This window comes from Megalobrama amblycephala, linkage group LG19 (genome assembly GCF_018812025.1).
Source record: "Megalobrama amblycephala isolate DHTTF-2021 linkage group LG19, ASM1881202v1, whole genome shotgun sequence".
In the NCBI taxonomy this organism is placed as follows: Eukaryota; Metazoa; Chordata; class Actinopteri; order Cypriniformes; family Xenocyprididae; genus Megalobrama; species Megalobrama amblycephala.
Window position 1 is genome coordinate 31,877,536 of NC_063062.1, and position 14,805 is coordinate 31,892,340.

General features: G+C 41.9%; 1 long non-coding RNA gene across 1 annotated transcript in view; it reads right to left on the bottom strand.

The window, feature by feature from the left end:
* Window positions 1-2,818, bottom strand: part of LOC125254835 — a 41,256-nt gene extending 38,438 nt beyond the window's left edge. The window contains exon 1 of the long non-coding RNA XR_007181762.1: window positions 2,691-2,818. This is a non-coding gene — a long non-coding RNA (uncharacterized LOC125254835). The remainder of the gene's footprint in view (window positions 1-2,690) is intronic.
* Between the last annotated feature and the right edge of the window lie 11,987 nt (window positions 2,819-14,805).

The following is a 14,805-nucleotide window of genomic DNA, read 5'->3' on the forward strand; positions in this document are numbered from 1 at the left end:
ACATTATTGAAACTCAAGTGCTCTCTTAGCTCCTTATAAACGGTTCTGGTCTTCTCCCTGAGGTCCTTAATAAAGACAAATTCCTATTATACTACACGCTGTATAAACAAGGCTCTTGTAATGTTCCCATTGCCCTTCACAGTGCGTGTTCTTGCCTCATTTGACCTCAGTAAACCTGAACATTTCTCAGCCATTTTCTATCACACTTCAGTGGTTTGTTTTGGGGCCAAAAGGGCCCGACAACTTCCTCGGCCCCTCATGTGTCCTGTCCATTCTTTTTAACAAGGTTGGACTTATTGAACACAGTTCTGAATGCTACACACACGCACACACTCTAATCCCTCATATTGGGCGTATAAGCTCAGAGAATAGAGCTCAGTGGTAGTCTCTCTTTCTCAGGTTCGTCCCCTTCATCTGGACTGCTATCAGGGGTTCCGCCCAGGCCCGGTTCATTCCCAAGTCCCCGATCCAGCTTGCCAATCCAATCAACCCCTCATTAAGACACACAGCGGGGAGGTCAGGAACTGAGCTTACTGCTCATTCACACATATCTACTCATCCACAGGGGTTACATACTACAATTAAACACACACACACACTCTTATGTGCAAGCACCATATACACAGATACATCCTCAAATGCATTCACATATGAACAACATCAGTACTAACAAGTGTTACATGAGAATAAAATACCTACAAACAATAAAATACACAGAGATATATTTTTACTCAGTAAAAAAAGCCTCTAATCTATATATAGTTCATACTAATAAAATATGACAAAATATGATGTAATGCATTTGGAATATGTTTTATCTCATGATTTTAAATGTACTATTGTAAATGTACAGTATATGTCCACTAGAAGTTTATTTTGTCAAGTTTAGGAGAACTCTAGCATATGACCTCAAAGCTATCCATATATATTTATTTTTAAATAAATTTTAAATGTTTTATTTTGTAGACAAATGTCAATTTTGCCTGTGAATGTCTTTCGAAAATATGTTAAGCCTGGAACACACCAAGCCAACGCCGACGAACTAGTGGCGACAAAAGCAGACTGCGGGGTTGGCTCACGTCGGCAGCGTCTGGGTCCAAAGTTGCCCTGACACACCAAACCGAAGCTCGACAGCCAAGTAGCACGTCCATTCTGCGCCTGCATAAGATGAAATGCCTTTCCGTACCAGCAGGTGGCAGTAGCTGAACAGCCAATCAGAATGATCAGATGGCCCTAAAAAAAATCCGACAAGTGCGGAACACACTGAGAAAACTTAGTAGGCCGACGAACAAAAACTGCCCGATGGCCGACCGTCGGCTTGGTGTGTTTCGGGATTTAACCGAAGATTGAAGGAAAAGCAAACAACAAATATCCAACATACATGGAAAAACCCTCAATACTTTTTTAAAAAGGATCCGAGGATGCACTTGTCGAGGATGAAACTGTCCATATTTATAATATAAGATGTTTTGATGTGTTTACCATTAGACAGCACACTTTTCATACTTTTTTTTTTTTACCATTTGTGGATTAATTTGCATTTTATTTTATGATGATAACTTCAATATTATTGTATTTGTAAAGAGTATTAATAAAGAATGTGAACTTATCTATGGTGCTGTATATATTTCCTTTATAATGTCTTGTTTATGTTTTGTTTTGAGGACTTTTAAACTGATATGTATTTCTGTTTCCTTTGGTCCCTGTTTCCTGCATGTGTTAGTTCCTCTTTCTTTCTTTTGCCTTGTTTCTTATGTCTTATGTTTGTTTCCATAGATACCAATTATGTTCATCTGTTTAAGGTGCGTACCAATTCACGTACTTATGCACTATTCTATGCGGATTTGTAGTATAAATAGTGTGAGTAGTGTGTTCACACTGAAAATTCCAAAAAAAGTCAAAAGTGCACTTTAAATACCTAGATGATGCACTTAATTAGTGTGTGGAATGTTGGGCACTCAACTGTAGTAGCTTTAAGCCGGGCACACATTTAACGACTAGCTAAAACATTCTAAGACTGAGCTCAACATACAGCGATTGTTTCCTGCGACTGAAGGAGATTTACATACTTACACATGGAATTTGAACACCGACTGTAATCGCAGACTGAACGCAACTGGCTCTGACTGGACGCGTTTGAGCGCGATCAGTCATAAGTATCAATTTACATTCATAATCGGCCTTACGATCGTTAAATGTGTGCCCGGCTTTAGTTACATAGCGGAGGGGGAGGGGCTACCAGACTCTGATGTTGAATGACAAAATAACGCTGTAAAATCCATACACTACGCGGTTGAGTACATAATGCATAAGTACATACTGTAAAAATGCATAGTGTGTCATTTGGAATTCCTGTGTATTTATACCCCCTGTTTAGTTCAGATCTCTGATCTTGAAAAGAGACCCCCCTAAGACTGAGGGCCCTTAGAATCATCACCACCCTCACCTAGTTTCGTGTAGCCAAACCTTCTGACTAACTTCAGAAGGTCTGGACTCTATCACAGCTTTTATTGGCCTAGGACCGCCCAAGAGGTCATTTGACTGCCATGTAATGCAACCAATCGCAGTTCGTTTTGTTCCGCATCATGTTTAGGGGCGTGAAATGTAAAGTCGATGTCCCTACAATAACAGGCCGGCATGCATCTGATAAATTAATTATTCATTTAAGAACGTTGTGCAAGTTTACTTACTTTTGAAAATCCAGCGTTTGGTTGATCCTGGTAAGCGCTCATTGTCACAGTTGTAAACACGACGGCGTTCTTCTTCCACCAGGGGGTTTGGAGTCACAGCACTTGTTTCCAGACACTCCCGGACATCCTGTAGAATTCAACCAACCAGATGATGACTTCAAAAATCCTAAAGTGTTTCCAGTTAAGTGTGCCATATACATCAGACGTCCAGCCAATGGGCGTGACATCTGAGGCTGAGACTACCTTTCACCCTGCTAGCAATGTCCCTGGAAGAAGAGCTTCATAATCTGAATTAAAAGTGCTAACTCGCTATGCTAAACATTGCTTTATCCAGGGCTAAAAGTATCCGTAAGTGGTGCAAAGTAATAAACAGTACCACTGAAATCCAGTCTCCTCACACACCTGCATTCACACACACAGTAAGTTTCTGACACATCATTTAATGGGAGAGGGAGTTGTCCTCTCCAACAACACAAGCTTTTTGACACAAATCTGACGCGCCTTTGGAGGGATAACGCAATTCACACCAACAAAACATTCTGACATTCACCGTTTTCCATGATGGAATGTCCCCTTTGGGTGGACCAACAGAGTGCTGCAGTGTGGGTCTGAACTATTACAGCATACACATCACCCCACTCCGAGCACACGCAGGAAAATAAACACACAGAGGGGAGGACATGGACATAGAGAGAGAAGTGAGAGTGTGAGTGTGAGTGTGAGTGTGTGTGTGTGTGTGTGTGTGTGTGTGTGTGTGTGTGTGTGTGTGTGTGTGTGTGTGTGTGAGTGTGAGTGTGTGTGTGTGTGTGTGTGTGTGTGTGTGTGTGTGTGTGTGTGTGGCAGAGAGAGAGAGAGACAGACTGTAGAAGATGAACAAAGAAATGATAGCTTAAGTGGTCAGTATGTGGCATCAGACAGGAATGAATGGTTTGGTGTGAAGTAGCAGGGCGGAGGCTCGTTGAACAGGAAGGCAGAGGAAGCTGAAGCATTACTGCTGGATGGAGGAGACTAGTGCCCGGGCCGTCAATCTGCCAGTGTAAATATCCTTCACCCATTCCACAGTCCAGTTTCAACCCAAATAGCGTTCAGACACATCACACCAACACACGATTTACTCACACACATTGCTGGGATAAAGTAAATGGAAGAGTAAACGGGCAGCATGGAAAACAATCTGTGGAATGTGTTTATATATATATATATATATATATATATATATATATATATATATTCCATCTTTCTCTTCGGTGTCTTCACAACTTTGTATGGATATGAAGATACTGACAGGAAACACTTAACCCATGTGTGACGAGCAGGGCGGGCGAGAGCCGTGAGGGTCTCTCACGGAGGAGCTCCGGAGGCATAAAAGGAGGAGCGACGACCGTGAAGGACGAGAGAGGACCAGGCCTGGACTTTATGTTTTATTATGTTTGTGTGGCATTACTTTACTTTACATTACTTTCGTTTTGTTCTTTGTTTATTTTATATTAAAGTTTTGTTGAATGTTCGCCGGTTCCCGCCTCCTCCTTCCCGTTTACGAACTGTGTTACATTGGTGCCAAAACCCGGGAGGAAGGAGGGACATGCTGTCGGAGAGCCCTCACTGCTGAGGGGGATCGCGGTGCTGCGGAGTTCTGGCAGCGCGGGAGTGTGAAGACCGCGAGAGGCTGCCCGAGACGGTGGTACTGGAGCCTTGTGAAAGGTGGGATGGAGACCCGGATGCCATGCTCCTGGGACGAGGTGGGGTGGCTGCCGTCCTGGAGGGAGCGGAGGAGTCGCCGCCGTCCGCCGTGGGCCGGAGCCTGCTGCCGTCCGCCATGAAGGGGAGGAGCAGGGGACGGGGGACTCGCTGCCGGCTGAGGGCGAAAAGTCTTGGGTTTTCTTATGGACGTACACATCACAATAATCCTCGTTTAAATAATTCCCGCCCAAGGCACACGCAAAAAAAGGGAAAGGCCTGGTTGAGTTGTGTTAGTAGTGTTTTGAAACTCACGGTTATTGTAAGGACTGCGACATTTCCAAAACAAGCTCAAAGCGGTTTACCAATCACAGCAAACTAGTCCAGCCCACCAATCAAAGCACATTGCGCTTTTCAGAAGGAGTGGCTCCATAGGCCCTGTTTACACCTGGTATTAAGATGCATTTTGGTCAATCGGATCACAAGTGGACAAGGGAGACACATACCTGTTTACACCTGGTGTTTTAATCCATCTCTTTTGTCCACTTTTAACTACTTCTGTCCTGATTTCTTCGAGGGGAGGGTGAATGTATGGGTATTTTGGGATCTTTCAATCTATTGGACAAAATAAGCTCGTGCCATTTACATATGAACACAGACAATGGGAAAACACAGAGATCAGCAGCTTTAGTTTCTGCACCGACAGCTGCAAGACCACAGCGAAATCAGAAATGGTGAGAGAACATTGTGCTTGGTACATTTTTCGTTGTTTAAACCAAACTTGGGTCTTCAGCCAACAAAGTTTAAATCCCATCTGGCTAGCGTGCATCCCATAATGTTTACGCGTTAGGTCAGTATAGGTGGAGAGAAGGTGGTCGAACTGTGTGCTGTTCGAACACATTCAACCACATGAGCGTTTACACTACAAAAGCAATCCGGTCAAATATGTTCTCGACTACCTCTGGAAGTGGTGGAAAGTGGACAAGCTCAAAACTTTTTACACCCTGTTTACCTGTATTTAGTGTCATCCACAACCAAAATGCATCTTAATAAAAGGTGGAAATGTTTGTTGAATTCCAGTCAAAAATGTATGAAGCCTGGATGAAGGATCGCTACCTTCAGCTCAACTGTTTGAAGACAGAACATTGGATATTTCCTCCGCTATCCTATCTGATAAAGGAAAAGAACGGCAAAAAATTAAATACAAATGGACAGTTTAGCACAGCTCAGTATTTTTAATAAGAAATATAATTTATATTGAGATCTCAGAGAGACTTTAGTAACTTGCCAAATCTGAGCACAGTTTTAGATATTGAGACAATTTGATCTGTTCTTAAACTATAGAGAAGACTCATACAGCACAATTGTGATTTTTAAGGTCTTATTGGGTCATCAATAACATTTTGCAGGAAGAGACAGAAATTTTACATATATATGTCCACTAGAGGTTTATTTTTAGGAGAACACATATCAAAGACATCAGACAGTTCCCCAATAAAATAAATGTTCATGTTGTTTCGAACCTGTATGACTTTATCTCTCCTCTAGAACATAAAAGAAGATATTTTGACATTCAATATCTTTTGTATTTCACATAAGAAATAAAATCATACAGGTTTGGAATGATATGAGTGTGAGTGAATGAGGACAGAATTTTTATTTTTGGGTAAACTATTCCTTTAAAGCCGCATAAATTTGATTTCATGGGGTCTTTAAAAAGATCTCATTTTTCTTTCTTACGGTTCTGCACATTTCCCATAGAAGTTTATGATGAATGTGTGGGATTCCACCTGGCGTCTTGCACTCCCTTTGTTTGGGAGGAGATAAAACTAACACAAAGTCAGACAAAGCTCTCTACACGTCTTCTGCCTACACAGCAAAAATCAGGCCAATGTTGACTTAGTTTGAGGTGAGAGTGGCTATCCATGCAAGAATAGTTGATTTATTTTACATGTCTTCATGTGATTTGCCAAAAAAAAAAAAAAAAAAGAGAGAGAGAGAGAATACTTTGCTGTGTGAGTCTTTTTCTCTTTTTCTGTATATTCAGTGGCCCCAAAATGTGTTTGGGCACTTAGATCATACTAGATAACAAAATATTAAACCAAGTGGCATTTATCTTCTCATTGGTCTGACCTCATGCTGTGAAGAGGGAGAGCATTTTTCAGGGTGAAAGGGTTACAGTTCTCCGGCACATTCCAGCTGAAATCGCAGAATCAATGGCCATGAAATTCATTTCTCACATGGCTGGATATGCGTCTACTAATCATAACCTGGACTGACAATTCAATCACGCCTCCAGTGCTTCTCTTTCACGGCCTTTATTCTTCCTTCCACCTGTCCTGCCCGCCTCCACCACCACCCACGAGAACTCATTACACAAGCCCCCAATACTTCATTAGCCTCTATGAAGAAAAAAAAACAATTAACAATGCCAACTATGATTACTGTAATGGCTGTAACGGGGCTGGTGACCCGGTTCTCCTCTGTATCCTTCGCACAAACACACACTGCTCCTGGGAGGGGCCCAGTCGGATACGGTTTCAAGGGCTCCAAGAGCTGAGTAATGACCAGTCTGTGTGGGTGATTAGGTAAGGAAATGGAGAGAGAGAGAGAGAGAGAGAGAGAAAGAAATATAGTTAGAGAAAGCGGCCTATACACAGAGGAAAATTTTATTGCTCTGAGGTTTCTCTTTCATAGCTCAGTAGACTTAATGGAGTTCTCCATTATGTTTCATTGAAGTACTTTGTCTCAGGTGGTTCTCATAAAATCCCTAATGAGATATAAAAAAGACACAAACAAGTCAGTCTTTGAGCAGTGTTAATCTCATCAATGAATTACTGACAAAAACGTTAGTGGTTTTTTTTTTTTGGATTTGGTCCAAAACGATAACGATAATGAAGACAAGCTGAAGAAATTGACAATGACGATATTTACAAAAATTTGACTGACACCTCAAAATATTACAAATGCAGTAACAATGTACTTAAACAGTGGTTCTCAATACTAGTCACAGAGTACCCCAAACTCTACACATTTTGTATCACTCCATCCCAATGTCCAATGTACGTCCCTATTTTGTGAAGTTATCTATTTAAACTCTTTGCAAATAATATTTTATTAAAAATATGAATACATTTACTCTTATTTGTATGTCTAATATGTCAAAAATATAAAAAAAAAATGTAGTCTCATCACATTCAGTTATGAATGACATATAAATGATTGCATATTCAAAATGGCGAAATTACAATAAAAAGTTGAGTAGTTTGTGAGTAGTTTGGACACTATGTTACTGTGGGTCATTAAACATATCCATCGTAAAACAGTTATATTAAATATTAAATGTTTAGCTACTTATATCTTACCACGCACACACTCTTTCACTGTAAAAACTATAAGCGTTGCATTGCAATTCACACTCAATCCGGTCTTCAGTGAACATTAAGCCCCACCTTCTTTGATCTGATTGGCCATCCTTTTGACATTGACGGGCGCTGTTAGATCGCTGATGCAGACCAGCCTAAAAATGTAAAAAAAAAAAAAAAAACTTCCTAATCCATCCTAACAACAAACAGAGTGGTGCATAATGGAGTGCAGCATTAAGAAATATCTAATATAGGGGCCATTTCCAATTATTGGGGGGGACTTTTCCACCTCAATGCCTATGGTGGTTACGTCCCTGCTAAATAGTATGCAGGGTTGTGGACTCTAGTTGTATGGCTTGGACTTGACTTGGACTCAAGTCCCAAATTTGGAGACTTAGACTTTGACAACGACTCGCAACTTGACTCGGACTTGAGCCCTCTGACTTGGACAGTCTTTAAGGCCTACATTCTAAATCCAAAGATCAGAGTATTGATCACTGTAGGCTAGTCCCTGCAGAGTATGATCACAATTGTATAATTACAGTAGGCTACTATAGGCTACTGTTTTGTGTTTTCAACCACATGATGTTTAGACATTTAAATACACATAAATATTAGTAAACCATTTATGATTAGTAAAAACATAAATATACACCCTGCAAACAAGCCTGGACTGGCCCTTTAAGGGCCCACATAGGGCTAGCATAAGGGCCCCCAGCAGGCTACCAGCACAGGGCCCCTGAGAATTGCTCATTGGCAAAACGTTGGCCCCTTAACGCTGGCCCTGCACGGGCAGCCCTCACTTAGCCCCCAGGAATCCCTCACTAGGCCCACACTATTAGTCTACAACAATAAATCTGGCAGCACAGGGTGCCACACATTTACCATTTATGAAAATAACGGTTAATGATCGTTAAAAAAGAATTGGTCAGTGACTGGCAGGGGCGTCCGCCACTCAAATATTCCCTAAATCATACTCTGTAAAATGTAAATCTTTTTGATTCTGACCACTAAATGATGATTGAATCATCAGTAAGTAATCAATTTCATCTAACCAGAATTTCTCTTGCAATTTTTCTTAAAACAATTGTGCTTTAGAAACACATAATTATAGCAGCCAGAAAACAACTTATGCTGAAAAGTCAAGGGTCAAGAGCCCAACTAAAGCAAACGCTCATCTCCATAATGGTGACTTCAAAATTGACTATTTTCAATAAAACAACAACATCTAAAAGTTTTGTATGAAAGAAATAGTGAAACTGGATTGTAAGTAAAGATGCTGAGATCTAGACAGATCTGTTAGCATTTAATGTTCTGTTGCTGCTGGTCATGTGACAGTGTTTTCAGCTTATTTAAATAAGGAGATTTTACTTTACTGCCAGTCATTTGACCGTTTTATCATCTAACTGTTTTGTTATTGTATTAATTACAGATTATTTTTGTAACTCGCAAAAAGCCAGCATGGGCCCCTCAGGGGCATGTTTGCAGGGCACTGATGTGTGATAATTATAAACCTCAAACATAATTTGAAGATGTGTTTTTTCACGTCAAATGCACATTGTACTTATAAAGTTTATGTCTTTCAGGGGAAATGGATGAATTTATGTGTTGTTAATCTGACAGGCTCTGACTGCATGGTAGCGCACTTAAACTTAGAACTTAAATGTCTAAAAATGGAGTTAAACGCAGTTGACAGTCCTGTTTATGGTGACATGATTCACATTGGTTAAATATGCGTCAGAGCATCCTTACACAGAATTGTATGATGTGATATTATGGCTCAAAGCTTGTCTACTCCTCTGCTACACACTCAAAAGTATGTACTTTTTCTTTACAAAAGGAGTACATCATTATGGGTCGTAGTATAAGTAGGCAAACTGGGACGCAGCATGTGTCTCCCTAATCAGACACACCTGATTCAACTCATCAGTTTGTTAGTGTGAGATTAGAGAGACATCCAAAATGTGTACTGTTGGGGGTACTCCGGGACCAAGGTTGCGATCCACTGACCTAAAACAAATAGTGAATAACTAATAAAAAAAAATTAATAAAAAAAATATATATTGCAATGTTATTGCAGATTGAGCACAGATTATATTATAAAACATGTTTGAATGGATGTCAATGGAGAAATGCCACATAATGGTGTAGTAAAAGCATCTTCCAGCAGGGGAAATGCTGAAGCTAACCTGCCAAACAGACAAAAAGACCATGGCTGTGTCCAAAATCGCATACTCTCTTGAGTAGGTACTTATTTTGAATAAGTAATTACTTCACCACTGCTAAAAAAGTATGTTCTATATAGTATGAAATTGTGTAGTGTGAATGTAATCTGGACATACTACATTTGCCATGTTGTAATTTTCATGTGACCTACCAGCATCAGTTATGTTGCTTTACTGCCATTCATAACTCCTCTCCCGTGGCCTCATGGGATAGTAAAGTATCCATCGTATGCACACTTCAGAATTTTGCCAGAAGAAGCAGATCATCCAGGTACATTTTGCCTACTCTTTTATGAGTACTGTGCATTTGGACATACTTCTTTTGTCACATACTATTTTTCACCTACTATATAGTAGGGAGGTATGCGATTTTGAATGCAGCCCATGAGATACCAAATGTGTATTTCGAAAGCAAATAGGGTTCATTTGGCTTTAATACTGACTTTTAGCAAAGATCTCCATTTAATCTCCTTGCTGTCTAGAAGAAACATTAAAGCGATCTTGAGATATTTCTTTCCTATGCATATCAGGTGAGAGAGAATCAGGTCATGTTGCCCTCCTATTAGAGGCCCTGTTTTGTCTTAAACCATGAGCTGGGGGCCCGTTAAAACACTCCAGTCCATCATAGAAGAGTCTGGCGAGGAAACAGTGCTTGCGAGAGAGAGAACAACAGAACATACGAGAGGAAGAGAGTGATGAATGTGCAGAGTTCAGTAAATGGCTGCATTAGACTAATGGCTGATTATGGCAATTTACTGTAAGTCCTGCCAGGGATCGCATTCCAGGCCGCGGTGGTGGTTAATCTTACTCTGGGTTTAGGGGGTGAGTGGATGAGGGGTCCCTGAGAAAGGGCCCTGGGCACTGGGCTTTTGGTGTGGATGAGCAGGGCCTATAGCGTGCCTCCAAACAGGCCAGCGTGAGCCTGCGGAAGAACACGCTCTCTGGCAGAGCTGCACTCAAGACCCCAAACTCGCTGGATTAATGCCGATTGTTTGGGAATGACTGTGAGCTCCGGACCACACAAGAAGAGTGCTGAAAGAGAGAGAAGGAGGCAGGGATGGAAAAAGAGAGAGAGAAAAAATAAAGGAAAAGACAGTAAAGCAGTGAGACAACTGCATCGAGTTACAGCAGATCTCCTCTTTATTTCATCACTTTATTCCTCTTCTGCTGGTTTTCATCTACAGTAACTTTCCTGTTCTTTCCCTCCGTTTCAGTGAACGTCACACTCTCTACAAAAACATTAAAGACCTAGTTCCCCGAAAATATATTCTGTCATTATTTACATTATGTGCCCTAAAGTTTTCCAAAACCTCATACTGTTGTTATTCTTTTCAGTGGAAACACAAAAAGAGAAATCTGATGCAGCTCTTTTATATACAATGACCACACTAATAGTGACCACAATTGTGAAGCTCCAAAAAGAACCAATAATCACTCTTGCACTATATTCCAAAAAAGTCATAAAATCGTTTTGTGTGATGAACAGGCAGACTTCTATGAAATTTGTCATGCCTTCCCCTAAAGCTTACAGATCAAATTTGATATATAATACAAGACACAAAATTGCAAAACTGTACATATGTAATGGAGGCCAGCAAGTAGTCGCTGTGCAAGTAAACCTCACTCCCCTGGCCTCAAGAGGCGCACTAGCAATTGACGTTAGGGGGTTGCAGTCTTTAGCCTCCGCCCACCTCCCACGCCAGAGACCCAGGTTTGAGGCCTGCACAGAGCCGGGCGAGTAGGTCCTGAGGGGTTGCATTGGTGCCGTGACCCAGGTGGGAGTGAGGTTTAGGGGGGTGATTGTAACAGAGGCCAGCAAGTAGTCACTATCAGAGTAAACCTCACTCCCTTGGCCTCAAGAGGCGCACTAGCAACTGACGTTAGGGGTTGCAGTCTTTAGCCTCCGCCCATCTCCCATGCCAGAGACCCAGGTTCGAGGCCCGCACAGTGCGGGGCGAGTAGGACCTGAGGGGTTACATTGGTGCCGTGACCCAGGTGGGAGCGAGGATTAGGGGGGTGAGTGTAACAGAGGCCAGCAAGTAGTCACTATCAGAGTAAACCTCACTCCTCTGGCCTCAAGAGGCGCACTAGCAACTGACGTACGGGGTTGCAGTCTTTATCCTCTGCCCACCTCCCATACCAGAGACCCAGGTTCGAGGCCCACACAGTGCGGGGCGAGTAGGACCTGAGGGGTTACACTGGTGCCTTGACCCGGTGGGAGTGAGGTTTAGGGGGGTGACTGTAACGGAGGACAGTAAGTAGTCACTGTGTGAGTAAACGTCATTCGCCTGACCTCAAGAGGCACACTAGTGATTGATGCTAGGAGTTGTAGTCTTTAGCATCCTTGTTAGGGTACCCACCTCCCACGCCGGAGACCTAGGTTCGAGGCCCGCACAGATCAGAGCAAGTAGGACCTGAGGGGTTACACATATATATTTCACTGCAGTTTTCAGGTTAACCCTTGAGGCAGTAAAACACCATCATCTTTTGTTCCATTTCACATAAATTATGATTACAGGGGCAGAGTATCGATTAATAAATATTTATTTTCATGCAGTCCATGCACAAAATGACCTTAAAACACTTTTTACCATGGTACATGATTTGTAAACAAATATATTTTAACATTTGTTATATGTATGGCTTTTCTGATGTAGTAAACTTGCTCGGTAGCTCACCTGGTACAGCACTGCATTTGTGATGCAAAACATTCGGGTACAAATCGGGTGCAACATGATTAATGACACTCCACAAAAGAGCTCAAATCCTTGTAGAATGAAGATAAATGACACGGTTTTGCTTCTTCTCATACTATCGGCGCCACTCACCTGACATTTCATTTCTGAACTGCTGCTACTGTTACATACAACAACCAACATAATAATGCATTGCCAGTGCATGTAATGTACCTGGAACAACATATTTCAGGTTTTACAGAAATGTAGACAGAGTCACGTATTTCCAATGAGTCTAGGTTGCACCTATGGGGTCAGGTCATATGGGTCATGATGTTCGGCCATGAGACACAGAAGAACCAAATTGCGTCAACCATTTTTTTGTAGCATAAAAAATACTGTGCCATTGACTTTAGACCAGGTTTTTGTTGGTCAATGGTCCAGTCATTTTCACTTGGCTCAAAATAGCAACACGCCAACAATGCACCTGAACACTCCTCGTTTTCAGACCAGCCCACCCGTGGGCGAACAGATGGGCACGAGTGCATTTGCTATTTAAACAACGTGGTGCTGGACGTGAAAATTATAACTGCGTCGGGCTGAAACTAGCAAAAAACACTTGCCTCGTGCCCGGAATTGCAATGCACCAGGTGTATGATAGGGCCCTATTTGTCTTCTGTAGTCCATTTTGAGGCTTTGGCGGAGGGTTTAGAAGACTTAGGGTAAGTTGTATGGACAATTTTAATGATACTTTGTGTCCTTTTTGGACCTTGACAGACATGGTCACTCTGAACTTTAATTTTATGGAACAGAGGTGCTTCAAACATTACTGTGCTACTTTGGAAAAAAATCTAATAATATGAGAGTGAGTAAATGAGAGAATTTTCATTGTGGGGTGAACTATCACTTTAATTCTACCTGCCATGGGAGGTCCGAGAGAGATGGAGAAATAAAGGGAGAGAGAGAACGCTTAGGGAGGGAAAACTAAAGGGCAAGTAATTAATCACAAAAACACAAGCACGCTTCTTGATTCGCTTCACTCCTTCACACACAAACAGTCTCATTCAAAGGGCAGGAAACTGCTGCATCCCCCGCAAAATATCCTCTGCTGACCAATGAGGTTAATTAGAGACAGCAACACACACAAACATGTTTACACACCAGTGAAGAACTGCTGGGACTGACAGATTTTGTGATGGAGTCTGAGTGGGAGGAAGTAGAAGCAGAGAGGGTGGATGAGTCCGTCTGTACTGTACTGAATAAAACACAACAGACGGGACATGAGAGTATGCCAGCTGCAAGAAAGAGCCAAAAACATTTCTGCTTCAGTTTAAATCAGAGGGGTCAATTTCCATTTCATGATGACTTTAATGCGCTGTGCTCATTTGGCAGGAAGAGAGACAGGAAGTAGGTATGGAGGGAGAGAGAAAAGGAGACTAATGCACAAAGAGGTGAGAAGAATCACCATTCTCCAGTGTTTTTGAATGTTTGAAAAATTCCACTTTGTTTTCTGAGTTATGTGCTTAAAATAATCAGTCCTTATTACTTTTGGATGGATGGAATTTCAGACCACAGTCAACACACATTTTCCACTCATTTCTTTGGTGTTGTTTGCGCAGTAGCGAAGACAACTGTGCAGTTATTTAAATGAGCTACGACTTTGTTGCACACTGGACTGTTATTTATTTCAGATTTACCCGCTTTTAAACGTCTTGTTAAAAAAATGTGGTCGGATGCTTTTAATATGTCAATCAGACAGTCTCTTCCTGTCTAAGTAAGTGGGCGGTTCTTGGCCAGAATAAACTGCAAAGAGCACCAGTCTTTAAACCCCAAGTCAGAAGTCTGGCTGCTGCGACGCTATAGGACAAAAGTGACTTTTTAGTGTTGTACTCTACCCTCACAGGATGGAGAGATGTGAACTTTGACCCCACGTCTCTGTGCGTCTGTATGGTGCAGTGATGAGAGGCGGGGCCCGGGGACGGCACTACAGGGGATTAATGTAGACTCACACAAAGACAGCCTGACACCCTAACTGGTCGCTCCGACTGACTGACTGACAGCAACCGGCCCCCAGCCACTCACTGCTAACCACAAGAAAAATTAGCAGTGCGGCTACGTTCAACAATCCCAGGTTTTTCTGTCCACTGCTGTTCCTGATTTTCATTCCAGAGCA